The 15,467-nt window shown below is 40.1% G+C and overlaps 1 protein-coding gene across 6 annotated transcripts in view; it reads right to left on the reverse strand.

The window, feature by feature from the left end:
- Positions 1–15,467, reverse strand: part of MAST4 (microtubule associated serine/threonine kinase family member 4) — a 579,655-nt gene that overhangs the window by 151,021 nt on the left and 413,167 nt on the right. The gene's annotated exons all lie outside the window — the stretch shown is intronic.

Genomic DNA, 15,467 nt, shown 5'->3' on the forward strand with positions numbered 1-15,467 from the left:
TTGTAGAAGGGTTACCAGAGAAGGCCATGCCTGAACTCACTTTCTTGAAAAAGTGCCTAAAGGAAAGATTGAACTTGAAACAACCAATGGAAAGAGTAAAATTACAATTTATTGAGTCTCTATATTTGCCAGGGATTGTCCTAGGTAAGAGGCTAGCAAAGTCTTTCTGTCAAGGGCCAGATAATTGCAGGCCAGAGTTTCTGTGGCAACTACTCGATTCTGTCATTGTAGCACAAAGAGCCACAGACCCTCCCATGGGAATCAGTGTAGCTGTGTTCTAACAAAGGTCAGCACACAAAACCAGGCAGTGGCTAGATTGGGCCTGTAGGCTGTAGTCTGTCTACACCTGCTCTAAGTGCTTCACAATCCATTTTACTTATGGTACAAAAAAGGCTTGCTGATTATTTTCCATACTGAAAGATGAGGAAACCAAGTATCATACATGAGATGGCCTGCCAAGGTCACAGTCTAACTCAGGATTCCAACCGTCTGTCCAAATCCAAAGTCTAAACCCTTTCTACTGTATGAGAAGGGCCTCTTAGCAAGAATACAGAGGAAGAGGTGTCAACTTGAATAAAATAAATAATGCCAAGTCTAAATCCTTCCTTCCTGTTTAACAGTAACTGATGTAAGCCCATCTATACCAAAATATGGAGGACATCAAACATGATGGTAAGTAGGTGAAGCAATCCTTCTAAGAGAAGCTTCTGGAATAGTCAGTGGTAAATTCCTTCATACCAAAGGGAAAAGAAACCAAATTCTGTATGATAATGTGGCAGATTGTGGGAAGGCTATAATGTGGTCATGCTCCTAGAATTCCAACACTCTCTGAGAGAATTTTGTAAAACAACCTCATTGATATCTATATATTCAGTAATTCATTTATTCCATGACCAGGTAGTACACCATCCATAAGTACTTTAAAAGAGGATGTGGCAATTGTCCTTCAGGAACTTTCAACAGAACTGGGAGGCAAGGCATAGTCACTAAACAGTTAATTACCTGCTGATCTGAATTGCCACTTGAGGGCAAAAAGACACTGTAGAGGTGACATGTACAGTTCAGTGCCTGAAACTCAAGGGAGAACAGGCATAAATATGAGCATACTTCTAGCTGAATCTTAACTAGGTTTTCGCCTCAAGAGATTAAAGATTCTATTTTCACCATGGTTGTCCTACTTTGGAACCTGAAGACAAGATTTCCAGACCATCTCTGTTGTTTACCAGCTTGAAATTTTGTTACCTAAATATTAGTTTCCTACCTTACAATGAGGGGGTTCAACTAGACGTTTCTGAAAGTCTATTCCAGATTATATCTCCATGAATCAGATTTTCAACACACGACTCTATATACCCAACTTTCAAAAACAGTAATTCCCTGGATAGAACTTAGATGTCCATATATTTTAGTCCATGACAGGGTTCTTCACATCTTTATAGTTAAAAAAAAGTTTCAATTATTAAAACTATTTCCCTTAAAAAGCAGAAACTACCACTTACAAAGCTGCATAACTTACGTCTGAAAATTAAATATGATTTTCCCCAAAAGACAGAGGGGAAAGGAAGATGAGGAGCAGATGGATTCATTGTTCCCCTATGGAGAAAAAACATTTCTACACCTTGCAAAAATATATTAATTGGCCTGCCATCTGGCAAGCCTGCTCACATACATAACGGATAAAGTTTAGATCTTGAGGTTTAACATTTAAGCCTGTGGGGAGATGGTAATTGGAGTCTTTCTGAGCTAGGATTAGTATTTTTAAAGGAAGCATTTCAAGAGAGATCCGAATACAGTAGGAGAAAAACAGGACCTGAAATGTGAGCCCATCCAGGGTGCCTTCACTAGTGTCAATGGGCCCATCTCCACTGCATACCAGGAAGCTGGCTGTGGACACGCCCACAATGGGTGCAGCTGCGCATTAACTAGCACAGCAGCCTCTGGACTCCTTTCCAGTGTGCCCCGGGACTTACCATCAACACGCCCCAGTCTTCTTGTATACTATAGGTATTTTTTAAAATTTCTAGAAATCTTACCATTGCAAAGCTGGGCATTTAAAAGAATCTCATTAAGGGAAAACAGCAGATAATAAACCAGGAGGTACAATAAAATATCGGCGTTGTGGTATGCATGCAACATGTGTGCACATACGCAGAGAGGAAAAATATTACTCTGCCAAGTTTGTAATAGTGGTTATAGCTGAGTACTAGAATTTGGGGTGATTTTTAAAAAAATATTTTCCACATTTTTTGTCTTGAGCATGTGTTAGTTTAAAATTTAGTTTAAAGGTTATATAAGGTTCATTAAAATTAAAATATAATAAAAATAGTGGAAGGACTGATAAGTTATTTTACAAAGCAAATAACGTCCTTGTAATTTATCTTTTGTAAAATACATATTTTCTTCCATCTTCACCTGCATAGAAAAACTCTACGATTCCTTCTGGATCTCCATGCTTACTTTCCAACAATCATAATCTATATCTTAAGTTATACACCTGCCAAGTCCTCCACTGTCAAGGCCCTGTTTCCGTCCCCAATAAACATCCCCAAATTATTGTTAACAATTTCCTGCTAGTCATATCTGTTTATCTGGTTTCTTATAAGTTTTTTCATCTATGTAGTATCAAAGGGACTTTTTTTTTTTTGAGACAAAGTCTTGCTCTGTCACCCAGGCTGAAGTGCAGTGGCACGATCATTGCTCACTGCAGCTGCGACCTCCCGGGCTCAAGCAATCCTCCAACCTCAGTCTCCGGAGTAGCTGGGACCACAGGTATTCAAGTTTAAATTTTTTTTTTTTTTTTTGAGATGGAGTCTCCCTGTGCCACCCAGGCTGGAGTGCAGTGGCACGATCTCGGCTCACTGAAAGCTCCACCTCCCGGTTTCAAGCCATTCGCCTGCCTCAGCCTCCTGAGTAGCTGGGACTACAGGCGCCTGCCACCATGCCCGGCTAATTTTGTTTCTTTTTTTTTGTATTTTTAGTAGAGATGGGGTTTTACCGTGTTAGCCAGGATGGTCTCAATCTCCTGACCTCATGATCTGCCCGCCTCGGCCTCCCAAATTGCTGGGATTACAGGCGTGAGCCACCGCGCCTGGCCGTTTAAAAAATTTTTATGGAGATAATGCTCCCCCTACATTGCCCAGGCTGGTCTTGAACTCCAGCGCTCAAGTGACCCTTCTGCCTCTCAAAGTGCTGGGATTACAGGCATAAGCAACTGTTGTCTGTCCAAATGAGCTAATACATATTAATAGTGGACCACACAATTTAGTTTGCTTATCTTTCAGGTATTTCATTCTGATGCATTTTTCCGGTACTTCACTTGACAATATCACCATGTAATCTAACTATGTGTTAATCATTTCCTAATAAAAATGATTTTTAAAGAGGATGACACAGTGTACCATAGTATCCTGGATGGAATAGAAAAAGGATATTAAGAAAAAATTGTGAAATATTAATAAAATGTAAAACATAATTATAAAATAGGAAAGGAGAGCAAAACAAATGTCTTATTCTAATCGTATATTAGCATCACCAAACTGCTAAATCTACATAAAATTTTTTGAGGTAACAGAAATACTCGGCCAGGTGCAGTGGCTCACACCTGCAATCCCTGCACTTTGGGAGGCTGAGACGGGCGGATCACGAGGGCAGCAGTTCCAGACCAGCCTGACCAACATGGAGAAACCCCATCTCTACTAAAAACACAAAAATTAACTGGGCATAGTGGTGCACACTTGTAATCCCAGCTACATGGGAGGCTGAGGCAGGAGAATTGCTTGAACCCAGGAAGCAGAGGTTGCACTGAGCTGAGATCACACCACCGCACTCCAGCCTGGGTGACAGGGTGAGACTCTGTCTCAAAAAAATAAAAATAAAAAAAATAAAAAAAGAAACACTCTATACCTTTACTTGCATGTTAGCTACATAAATTTATTTGTTAAAATTTATTGAACTACATACCTGAAAAAGGATGATTTTACCGTGTATAAATGTTATCTCAATAAATCTATCTCAACAAAACTAACACCTAGTTGCCTGGAGTAAATACAAGTGGTAAACCCTGTGTCAGTACAAATCTCAGTAAGTCTTGGGTCTAGGTTAGTAGTAATAAAACACACTTTCTTTAACCTTTAACGAAGTCCCTAGAGGGAAGACTTCTTTCATTCCGTCTTTAGGTAGGGGCAGCTATTGCCCAAAAACAGCTCACATATTGTATTATCAAAAGCTAAGAGATGGCCAGTAAAGTGTGTGTGTGTGTGTGTGTGTGTGTGTGGTTTAGAGAATTCTGGACACAATATTTGTGTCCTTTGTGTGTTGTAGATTATTTATAGTCTATTCTTATGCAATTGTTTTATGTATTACAAAGCAGTTACTTTTCCGTTCTCTAAACACAGTAATTTTCTCAAAGGAAAAGGTGTATTTGAGTACCATCGAGTCATCTCCTTCTTAATAACAGTTAGCAATAGCACCTTCAAGACAAATTATTACATTTTTTAAAAGGAAAGAAGACTATGAGTAATTCATCTCTAAAATCTCCCAACAGATATATTCTGGCATACTCATTGTATTGCCATCCATATAAGCAGAAAGAATTTTTGTCCTTTCTAAGGGATGAACTAAATGCATTATTAGAAGATCGGCATGGATTTTGAAATGTGTGGATAACATATACACTTATGTGAATGTGCAGGATTTTACAATGCATAGAGGGAAAGCTCAGGAAAATAAGCCTGAGTGCGTGGGGTGTTACTCATTCAAAGGCCTAGAAGACAGCAGCTGTGCAGAGCTACACCGCAAGTAAAGCTTCAATTTAAAAGCACAAACCCATTTAAACACCATCATAAACTGTGATACTTTAGGATGATGAAATTACAGCAGAATACATTTACAATTTCCATTAACAGGAAAGAGAATCAGCTGGTGGCAATCTTAAAACAAAGTAAAACCTACTTCTGTTTTTCACTCTCTTCCCTCAGACAGCGGGCAGCATTTTCTAAACGAAAGATCAAAATTATCAGAGCTCTATATTCCACAAATATCTTCTGAATTGCCAAGAGGGTACTGTCCTATAAAATTAAAAAGGTACTAAAATCTTGCTTTACAAATATTATTTTCAGTAATTAGAATGCTGTTGGAGCTATATTTCTTTTGGCCATAAGAGAGTAAAGTTTTTATCCAAATTCACTACTTACTACTGGTGAGATTTGGGGACAGTTAGGTAATTTCTCTAATGCTCAGTTTTTTCATCTGTATAATAAATATAATAACATATCCTTCATGGAGTTGTTGTGAGGATTAAATGAGACTATATCAAACCGTCTCCACAGATATTCTCCCCCTCCCTCCTCCTGGGCTGATGTTGGTAGATCTACCAGTTACTGCACATCACTCTAATTCTTTGTCTGTATTACTGTCTAAAGCCCACTAGATTGAGCTACTTGAAGAAAAGGATCATGCTATACATATCTTCGTTTCCCAGGTGATAATCGTAGCCCTGGTCACATAAAAGGAACTCAATAAATATTTGTCATACAAATGAAAAAATGAGGTGATGTGATAAATCCTCAGACCCTGTTCTCAGAAGCCAAACTTAGCCAAACTAGGTTATCAGGTTATCAGGTTTCAGTGAGTGATTCAGCCTCATCCACAAGCTCCCAAAGCAGTAAAAGGGTCACAGAGAGATGCATGACTCATAAATAACCCCTCCAAATGTTTGTAAATGTAATTAACTTCCCATGTTTCAGAGGTTAATCGTCCAGCTCTTGGTTTCTCTGTCTTTTGGCCGAATTTACAATCACTTGACTCCTCTTTAGCGCTTCCAGGAAGCCAAAGAAAAGGAACTGCAAGAGAGGGTATATAGCCTTCGGGACTCAGAACTACTCCCTCCCAATCCAATCCCTAAAATAATCTTAAGAAATTCAGTCTAGGACTAGAAGGCAAAACCAAAACAGAACAAAGCACAAACAATTACTTTCATCTAATAGGCCTTAACATATACTTTAAGATAAATACACACCTGAGACTTCCCAACAAAATCCATAAATGTTGGGCCATGAATCCCCTCCAAACATGTTAGTTTCTCTATTAAAAGCTTTGAAATCAAACCTGTTAAGTGGCTGAAGGAACAGCTACAAGCCACTGCCTGCTGGGCACACATATAAGAATGGAAGGTTTGAAAAGCAGGGGTTGTTTCTTCAGCTCCAGGCCAGGCAAGCCACTTACATGGGAACTAAAGAACTGGCTTAAAACGAGGACTATAGTCTTTCTGGAACAATAGGTCATGACGAGCTTCCTTAATGCCAAAATAAGTGTTTAGAAGTAACCTCTGCTAACTGAAAAAAAGTATAAAGGGCATATATATTTACTCTGGCTGGAATACAACATTTCTGAATATGTTTATCAGCGCCAAGAGTCAGAACGTTTTTCCCTCATGGATTTCCAACCTGGGACCCATTCCATGGAATGTTTCTATATCCTAGAAATGGCATAAAAATGTTGTATCATATTAATATCTAATCAGTTCAGTATCTGTACCTTTTGGCCCCCAAATCACCCTAGATCTGATGTGAGAAGGTAGACTAATTGGAAGGCTAAATCTCAAAAGGTAAGAAAAGCCACGATTGCTCTTGATTAAAGAGCTTCCTCTACAAGAAGCCATCAAATAATACATAATCAATCACAGTGTTATAGAAAAATGAAGTCTACCTGCTAAAATGGCATTTTGGCCATGGCTATGCTGGTAAAATAGCATTAAAAGCACTAAGATCCAATAACTGGACTGAAGAGGGCAGGTCTCCGATCTCAAGCCTGGGATCCAATATTAACAAAACCACTATTGATTTTTCACTTTAAAAATCCTTGATTTCAAAGGCTAACTTGCCTGAACTTCACAGGAGAGAAGGCATCTACTGAGAAAGAACGCTACATATAAGCTTTACAGGCCACACAGTCAAAACATGGCAACTTTTATTCCATGGTTCAAATACATAACCCCAGACATCAAATCCTAAAACATATAGGAAATTATGATTATAAGCTTAGAGGCTTATTTTGCAGAATCCATAACAATAACTATTACCTAAAGCACCCAAATTATCCCACATCTATTTAGCTCCACTGGTCACTGAGGCCATTTGAGATCAAAGATGAGAAATCCTTCTGCTTAGGGACCCACTATGGAAATGCGAACTTACAATCATCCATTCAACTTGCCAAGGCAGCTGATGTGCCTATCAATTGTTTTGCCACATGCCTGCCCTTTGCAGTGGTTGAACAAGCCTAGGTTAATTTTACAATACACCAGTTTTGGGGTTAGCAAATTACTTGTGTTTATCTGGATGGGTACTAGGATAGGGAATAGTAAGTAGATAAAATCAGTCCTTACATGGACAAAAAAAAAAAAAAAAAAAAAAAAAAAAAAAATCTGACATAGCTTCAGTAGCTCCAGTGCTTAGTTCCTGATCTAGGTAATCTATTTGGAAAAGTCTTTGATTTTTGTATCAAAAGTCTTGAGATTAGCCAAGTGAAAGTAATATTTTTACAGGAATTATATCTCAAGTTCCAAGATCAACAAGCCACTCAAATCAGACATAAGAAATAACATTACATAATAGCCACTTAGTGGCTATTGTTTTACAGTAACAAAGGCTTCATTTACCATATTTCCTCGAGTACTTTATTCAGCTGGCAGTTTTTCCCATGCCAAATATAATTTTTTTCCCTCAACCCCTCCATAAATCTATAAAAGTAAAATATTTAATTATTATAATTCCCAATTTAAATATATTAATCATATTGCATTTTAGAAGACATTAATGTGACAGGGGCATAAGTGATTTTTACATAAGCTATGGATTCAGTGACTTTCTACAGATTTCATAGCTGAGAAATTTGTCAATGACTAGATAATATTCCAATAATGACTCTTAAGAAACCCAGTAAAGTGTGAGACATAAACATACACTGTAACATTTAAAATTAGATAGAATAAAGCATACTTCTTTACAGCTTTTGTTTTGTTTGACAGCTTCAATAAACACTCATATGGCAAAATGGACCTGGTAAATCTATCAGCTTTCTTCCCCTTCGAATTCTATGACCCTAGGAGACCTCAGCAAATTTCACCAATTTTCAGTTTCTCATTCCCTCCACCTAGGTGATTCACTTGGAACCTAATATACTACCTCTAAAAGATACTGCCACTTGAACTTCCATGTCAGGTTAGAAATTTTCCAGGGGCACAGGGTGCTGGTACTTACTTTGAACAGCTAAAAGTTTATTCAACTTCAGAATAAAAATGGTGGTTGGCCTACCAGATGTCAAGATCTGCATTTTGCTTATACTAGTGCCTGCAATTACAATTTGCTAAGAGCTCCCAAACTCTGACAAAATCAGTCACTGATAAATGTAGGACCACAAAGCAGAATGTAAAAATTTCCAGGATTCTATAATAAAGTAAGCAATGGGGTGCTTCAGATAAGAGACATACATTAATGACTGCCTATTCTTCTTACCAATCTATTTTACCTTTAAGTACTGATCAAAGCCTAAATTCTCTGCTATGGTCTTTTTTCTTTAAAATAAAACTATATGATACGTCACTTGTGATATTAGTATAATTACCTTCTCAAATAGGCATGTCCAATAGACATTCATGTAGCTAACGTTCCCATAGGTCCTTTTATTCTATTAATAAGGTTTAAGGTCAACATTTTCAGAAATTACAACCAAGTTCCTGGTGGAATTTTTCCTTTTCTTTTCTTCTATCTGCCGGGAAATAAGAAGAGTACCAGAACTACAAGTATTAACAAATGTATGAACTTTTGAGATCTATCTAGTTACAAAATGAACCACATTATCACGAAAAACAAGTTCCGACGGATAGAGACTCACTCTCACTTTTAGTAGACAATTTAATGCACACTTTGTACCTACTTTCATCAGGGTAGCCCCAGGACCATTTTAATCTCTTGGCTCTACTATTTAAGTTTCAAAAGGATTACTCAGTTACCATGATGTCACTCCCAAATGACTAGTTACAGGTAGTGAAGACAGCTCAGATTAACATAGCTTTGTGCATGCTTACTCACACTAGAGATGGGTGTGTATGGAGGGTGAGGCTGGGGTCCAGGGCCTCCAGTTTCCATCTCTGTGAGAGACCAGCTATTTCCATTTCAACCAACAGAAGGAGGACTTTCCCAAATTATTCAGACTGAATTCTATTCCAAGCTTCCTCTTCTATGGGCCATCTCCATACAGGAACTCAAATGATTCCTTGACCCTAACACCTGTCAATCTTTAACCCAGAAGGCAAATGGTCTCTATCTTGAAGCTTACGATTCCTGTTAAAGGTATCATCACTTGGCCTTCTGATAACAGGAGAGATATGTAAAGAGAAGCAAGCAAAACCATTAAGGAATATAATGTTCTACCCATCACTGTGCACTTATCAATATACTACTCGCACCACTGCCTTGAGTGAAGAACACACACAAACACTCTCTCTCACACACACAATAGCAGTGAATAGTCCATGTCTCCCCATGCAGCATATGCTCCATAATTCTCATGTTTTATTTTTAATGAATTTCTTTTGAAATCTAGTTTTTACACTCTCACACATTTCTCTCTCCCCTTCTCTCTCACTCTTTTCTTCGCTTCCTCCCTCCCCCTTGTCTCACAATAGACCTACATATTACAGAGGCAAAACAGTCTGTGATTTCCTATTGTAAGTTTCACACTAGAAGCTAAAAGCAACATTTTTGAACTGTGCATATTTCTGCTTCCATCCTTTGTATCTGGTAAGCCTTAGATGCCCAGAATCTGCAGAATGCTGCCACAGTTGGGACAGCCAGGTTCTCAACAGGAGCCACTCAGCTGCTGGAAGCTCTGGGCTTGGAGCTCAGTTTTCTCCTCTGCTCTAGGGGTATCCCTGACCAGGCTGGGGCAGGGGAGGGTCAAGAGCAAGGGCAGCCCAGGTTGCTGGACGGCGTCATGGAATATTAGCAACGTGAGAGCTAACTAGAAATGAGAGAAGGACTGAAGGGGCGAGCCCTGAATGATTTGTAAGCCTGTCCTGCCTGCCGAAGACACAGTCAAGAGCATAAAGAAAGTACAAGGATGAAAGGAAGCAACTATGAAACAGGCCTGGGCAAAGCAAGGAGTAGGAGGAAATGGGCGCAGGGACTCAGGGAGGGGCAGAGCCTGCAGGTCAGGCGTGGAGAGGAGGAGAGGAGCAACAAGTGGGGCCAGACTTCAGTCTCCTGTGGACTAGGCTGCAGGGGAGGGGCTGGAGTACCAGGGCCTCAGGAGGAGAGCAAAAGGTGGTGTGTGGGAGCCAGAGACACTCGGTCAGGGCTTTACAGTAACAGAAACTCCAAACATAAGCATGTCAGAAGGGAACAGTCATAAGGCTGTGGAAGAAATTTGAGCTTCCAGAGTGAGGTGAAAAGGAAACTGTCGTTGCCAATTTGGGCAATGAAGCTGACAACAAAGTGAGCAACAGTGAGTAAGGGGATATGATTCAGGCAGGAGGGCTGACGGGCCAGTCACGAATGTGCAGAGGCAAGGCCATCATAGCTGGGCTGCTGCTGTATTTAGCTGCCCACAGAGAGTGGCCACCACCCATGTTCTCCAAGTCCTTGCTTCACTCTTTTCTGGGTTATGACACCCCTTCCCTGGGGCGCCTGTTCATGCTCAAGTCATCCATGAGTTTCCATTTGCCAGATACAACACACACCTTCACTTCACCTCTCTGTGGAGTGCTGGGGGTGTTGACCATTTTCCTCCTGGGATTTCCAGGACAGCGCCCTCCTGGTCCCCTCCCTTCTTAGGGGACTTTTTCCGACTAAGTCTCTTTTCCCGTACCTCGCTGAATTTCTGCCCACACCTTAAGTGGGGTATCTTTAATTCTCCCATGTATTAATCTGATATATTTCTCAGATAGTCTTAATGGTGAGTCCCATGTCTATTATTTTGGCACAGCCTGTCTGAGTGCTCTGGATTTATGTACTCAGCTGCCTGCCTAGGGGGCTCTTTCTTCCCAGTCTCAGTGCCTTTGATGTTCCCAGATGCCTGTCCCCAAACTCCTCCCACGATGGCTCTTTCTCATCCTTTAGGGCTCCCTTAAATATCACCTTCTCTAAAGACCTTCCCTGACCATGTTATCTGAAGTAACTCCCATCACCACCCCACAGGGTTATGTTCTCATCTCAGTTCTTGCTTACAGCCATTGGAACACTGACCACAATTTGGCAATTGACTTAGTTAGATACTTGTTTCTTGGTGAGGCCTAAGCACTCTGTCTATCTCATTTATCACTGTGTCCCTTGACCAGCATGGGATACAGGGTTGGGAGATTGGCTGAATGAAGGAATAAATATCCCATGGTGTTCAGTGGACAAAAGATCTTCAATAAATGTGAACAACTGAGCTTCAGGGGACAAAAGGGACAAGTATAATACAGGTTCTTGTGTTTTCCCCTGCCTCACTCTCAGAAGTACAGGTGGTTCCTCCCTCTCCTTGATTCCCAGTGTCAAAAACCCCAGGGCCATCATGGAATATTTCTTCTTCCCTCAGAGCCAATGGCTCACCGACTTCTCTCAAAGTCATATCCTTCATATCTCTCAAAGGCACAATCTCACTTCATTCTTTATCTAGCCCTGCAAAATCTTTTAAATAGACTACCCCAAGAACGTATTAACTGGCTTCCAAGTCTCACCCCCAGTCCCAGACCTAAACCCTAGTATGCCTAGACATGTCTCCCCAGCCCAGGATCAAAACCAAACTCCTTCAAATGCCAAGCGCCTCAGCTCTCCTCCCCAGCTTCATCACCCACTACTCATCTTCATTTGTAATGACAGCAATAATATTAACAGCTAAAATTTATTGAGAATTTTTATATGCCAGTCATTTCATTAAACATTTTACACATATGAATGCATTTTAATCTTCACAACAATCCTATAAGATAAATACTTATCCCTATTTTATAGACGGAGCGACTGAAGTCCAAAGTTAACATAACCAATCTCATATAGTCAAGATGTAAACCCAGGTGAATGGGCTTCAGAACGACCCTCTTAACCACTGTGTAGTACTGCCCCTTCCAACTCTCTGCTTCAGCCATACTAAGCCATGTCTAGTTCCTGGGACTCTGTGTTGCCAAGGTCACCAAGCCTTCGTACACACCATTTCTCCTGCCCCTTGGAAACGCCCTGTTCTTCACTTTCGTCAACACCAAAATATCTTTCAAAACCTTTTCTATGTGGTGTCTCTTCTGGCTCCCTGAGACCAAATTCTCTCTTACCCACTGACCACTCCTATGGCTTATATGTACCTTGTAAATACTTCTGGATTATCTTGGCTTGCAATGATTCATTTACTTGTCTTCATTGACAGCAAGCCTATGGCTTTCAGAATTGGGTCACAGTGCCCAGGTACACAAATAGGTGCTTAATAAGTGTGGAGTTAATTGAGATTTGGGTAAAAGGGGTGAGTACAGGTTTACTAACACCTGCAATACCAGGGCAAGAGGGAAGAGGATTCTTCATAGTTCTCATAGTCATGACATACATTCATGAGCAAAACAAAGGAAAATCTCATCAAACACTACAGATGTTTCTGAAGGGAAGATGCCGAATGCATAAAAAATTCAATACATCCTGACAACTACAGGATTTAGTTTAAGATCCCTGAAGGTACCTGCTGTTCATAGCAATTGCTGAGTAATGTGAATTCTGCAAAAAACAAAAACAAAAACAAAAACAAAACAAAACAAAACCTATCAAAATAAAAACCCCAAAAACTTATTTTTTGGTTCTCAGAAAAATAATTTGGAAACTTGCTGAAAGTGATGAACTGAGTCACAAACTACCCATTGGCATGGATAATGGTTTTATTGATTTAGGTGTCATCAAGGTTGAGAGATTATCACTTAAGCAAAATGAAAACACGACAGATTTCTGAACATTAAGGTTAAAACACAAGCATCTTCTGGAGTCTCAAGAGTGCACTTCAGCAAAACTAAAGGTCCAACTCAAAACTTAGCAGCAACATTTAGAAATCAATTGTAGCCCTTTCCTTAAGGTGTGACAGAGAGCAGATATAATTAAAAGAGAAGTTTGATTTGTTTCCCCCCAACAGTTTTTAATATAATGGGCAAAGAAAAGATGCTATAAATATAAGCAGTGACGTGAATACAGGCCAACTCATTTCCATTCTGAGTTGTGAGAGGATCCTCAATGAATGGAATAGCCACAGACCTATGAAACTGAAAATCTCTAAAACATGCAATCATTACTTCAGTCTAAACCAACACATTTTGGTATAAAAAGTCTCTTCATTTAAGCCTAGGTTTCTGTCCCTCAAAGCAGCAGGTAAATGGCTGTACTGAGACCACCTTGAGGAAATGAGGGGAAGGGAGAGAAGGACAAAGCCAGTTATATAGAAGGAACTATTTCCAATGGAACATGTAAGCTGTACAGCAAAACAGTAGACAAAAGCCAGTGTGCATCCCAACAATCTCATGTATGCCATGGTCAAGACAAAAAAGAATGAAGGGCATAAGATACCGTCCTTGGGACGTAGCACAAGAGACAGAGTCTTTCAGTTCATCAGTACCGTGCCATCTTTGAGAATCTAGGCCTGAGAGTACATCTGTAGGCTTCTTTCCCCAGGAACCCCAAGAGTTACAGGCAAAAGTAGGGCTGTGGGTTATAAGAAAAACCTTCAATATTTTTCTCTGAGAGTAAATTAACTAACAAACCAGCATCACATTGAACTATAAGGCAACTGTAATGTAGCAAACCAGAAGTCTCCATGATGACAATTTCTACCACAATGAAGGTTTAAGGTAAGAGTCTGAAACTATTCAAGCTCTCATTTAAGTGTTACAAACATTCTATCCTTATGAGTTCTAAGATGCTCATTCACAGGCTCAAGGCTGAATTTCACCCTTTGATAGAAGCAAGAAGCTGATATTTAAAAAAAGCTAAGATGAAGTCCTCCAGAATACAATGTGAGTCTGAACAAATAGCTGGTATAAAATATTCAAAATGAACAATCTGTCACATAAATCAGCAAGTGTGCAGGAAAGGAACTAACTTTGGGAATGAGAGATATCTCAAGGGTTAAGGCATATCTGACTGATGGTGAGAGCAAGGCGTCCTCACCTGGACACTAGGGACACCCTTATCAAGGATGGCAAAACACGACAACTTGGGAACAGAAAGTTCCTTTGGAAAGGAGACAAACTACTCAGCCAGGTAAGGTATGGGGTTAGACTTGGAAAAGGAAACAGGATTTAGAACAGTTAAGGGGCATCCCAAAAGTGGAAGTCACAATGTAAGCACATGTTTCATGTCCTTAGGGAAGGACATGGAGCCAGAATTGATCACTGTATAATAACAGGATGCAACAGCCACACACGCTGCCCTGGAGATGAGGACACCTGGCCTTCCGAATCTACATAATAAATATAAAGCAATGCTAGTCCTTTGAGACAGATAATGACTCGATGGATGTAGAGATGATCTTTGGGATGTTTATTTCCAAACTGCAAAACCTGAAAATCTCCAGCAACAAACAGGCTATCATAACCTCTACTCTTAAAACGGGGAGGAGAAAATCCACTTCCATCTCTATTTTGCCGAACTGAAGATACGGGTTCATGACTTGGGGTGGAAACAGCTCACCCAATGCTCTCCCATTTTACTGGGAAGAATTCAGGTTACCTTAGAACCTAGGCTCTCTGTCAGTGTGAGCTGTCTGAATTGGAGTGTTCAGGTGGGATAGGTACTGCCCTAAAGCCAGGCTCAGAGCAGCCTGAGAATTCTCCTGCATCTGACTCTCTCCAATAATACTGTCAATAGGAAGGTAGGAAGAAGAAAGGCTCCAACTGCTCTACAAGGTTCAGACACACACATACGATGCCCGAACAGACTTCTCTCTCTAAGAACTGGTTCCAGGGAAGAGTAGAAGCTGTACCGCAGCCAGGACTATACAACTCAGAAATATTTAAGGGATTCTGTCAAGTTGAAATGGTAAGAAATTATACGAATTATCTGCATAATCAGCAATGGCCTAGTTCATGTGTAGCATGTATCTCCTTGAATTCTATCAGTTTCTTGGAGGTTTGATGCATGGTTGACACAACTTGAACAAAAATGAGCAATACTGCAAGAGAGGGTCTCTGACCATATATGGCAGAACGAGAAAAACACAGTCACGTTATTTAAAAGGCACAACTTCAGAATCCAACATAGTTTCAATACTTCAAACTGCATCAGAAAGCAAATATGACTTTGAAACTTGCCGGATGTCTCTCTCACACACACAGGTGCACATGTGATTTGTGTGTGCACCTGTGTATATAAACAGTGTATGTGAGTATTCCAGGATCTTTCTGAAATGTAAGAAACACCATGAAAAACTTCAAAAGGAAAAACTAAGTTTTCTAAAGTATCACA

Source organism: Chlorocebus sabaeus, chromosome 4, assembly GCF_047675955.1.
Source record: "Chlorocebus sabaeus isolate Y175 chromosome 4, mChlSab1.0.hap1, whole genome shotgun sequence".
In the NCBI taxonomy this organism is placed as follows: Eukaryota; Metazoa; Chordata; class Mammalia; order Primates; family Cercopithecidae; genus Chlorocebus; species Chlorocebus sabaeus.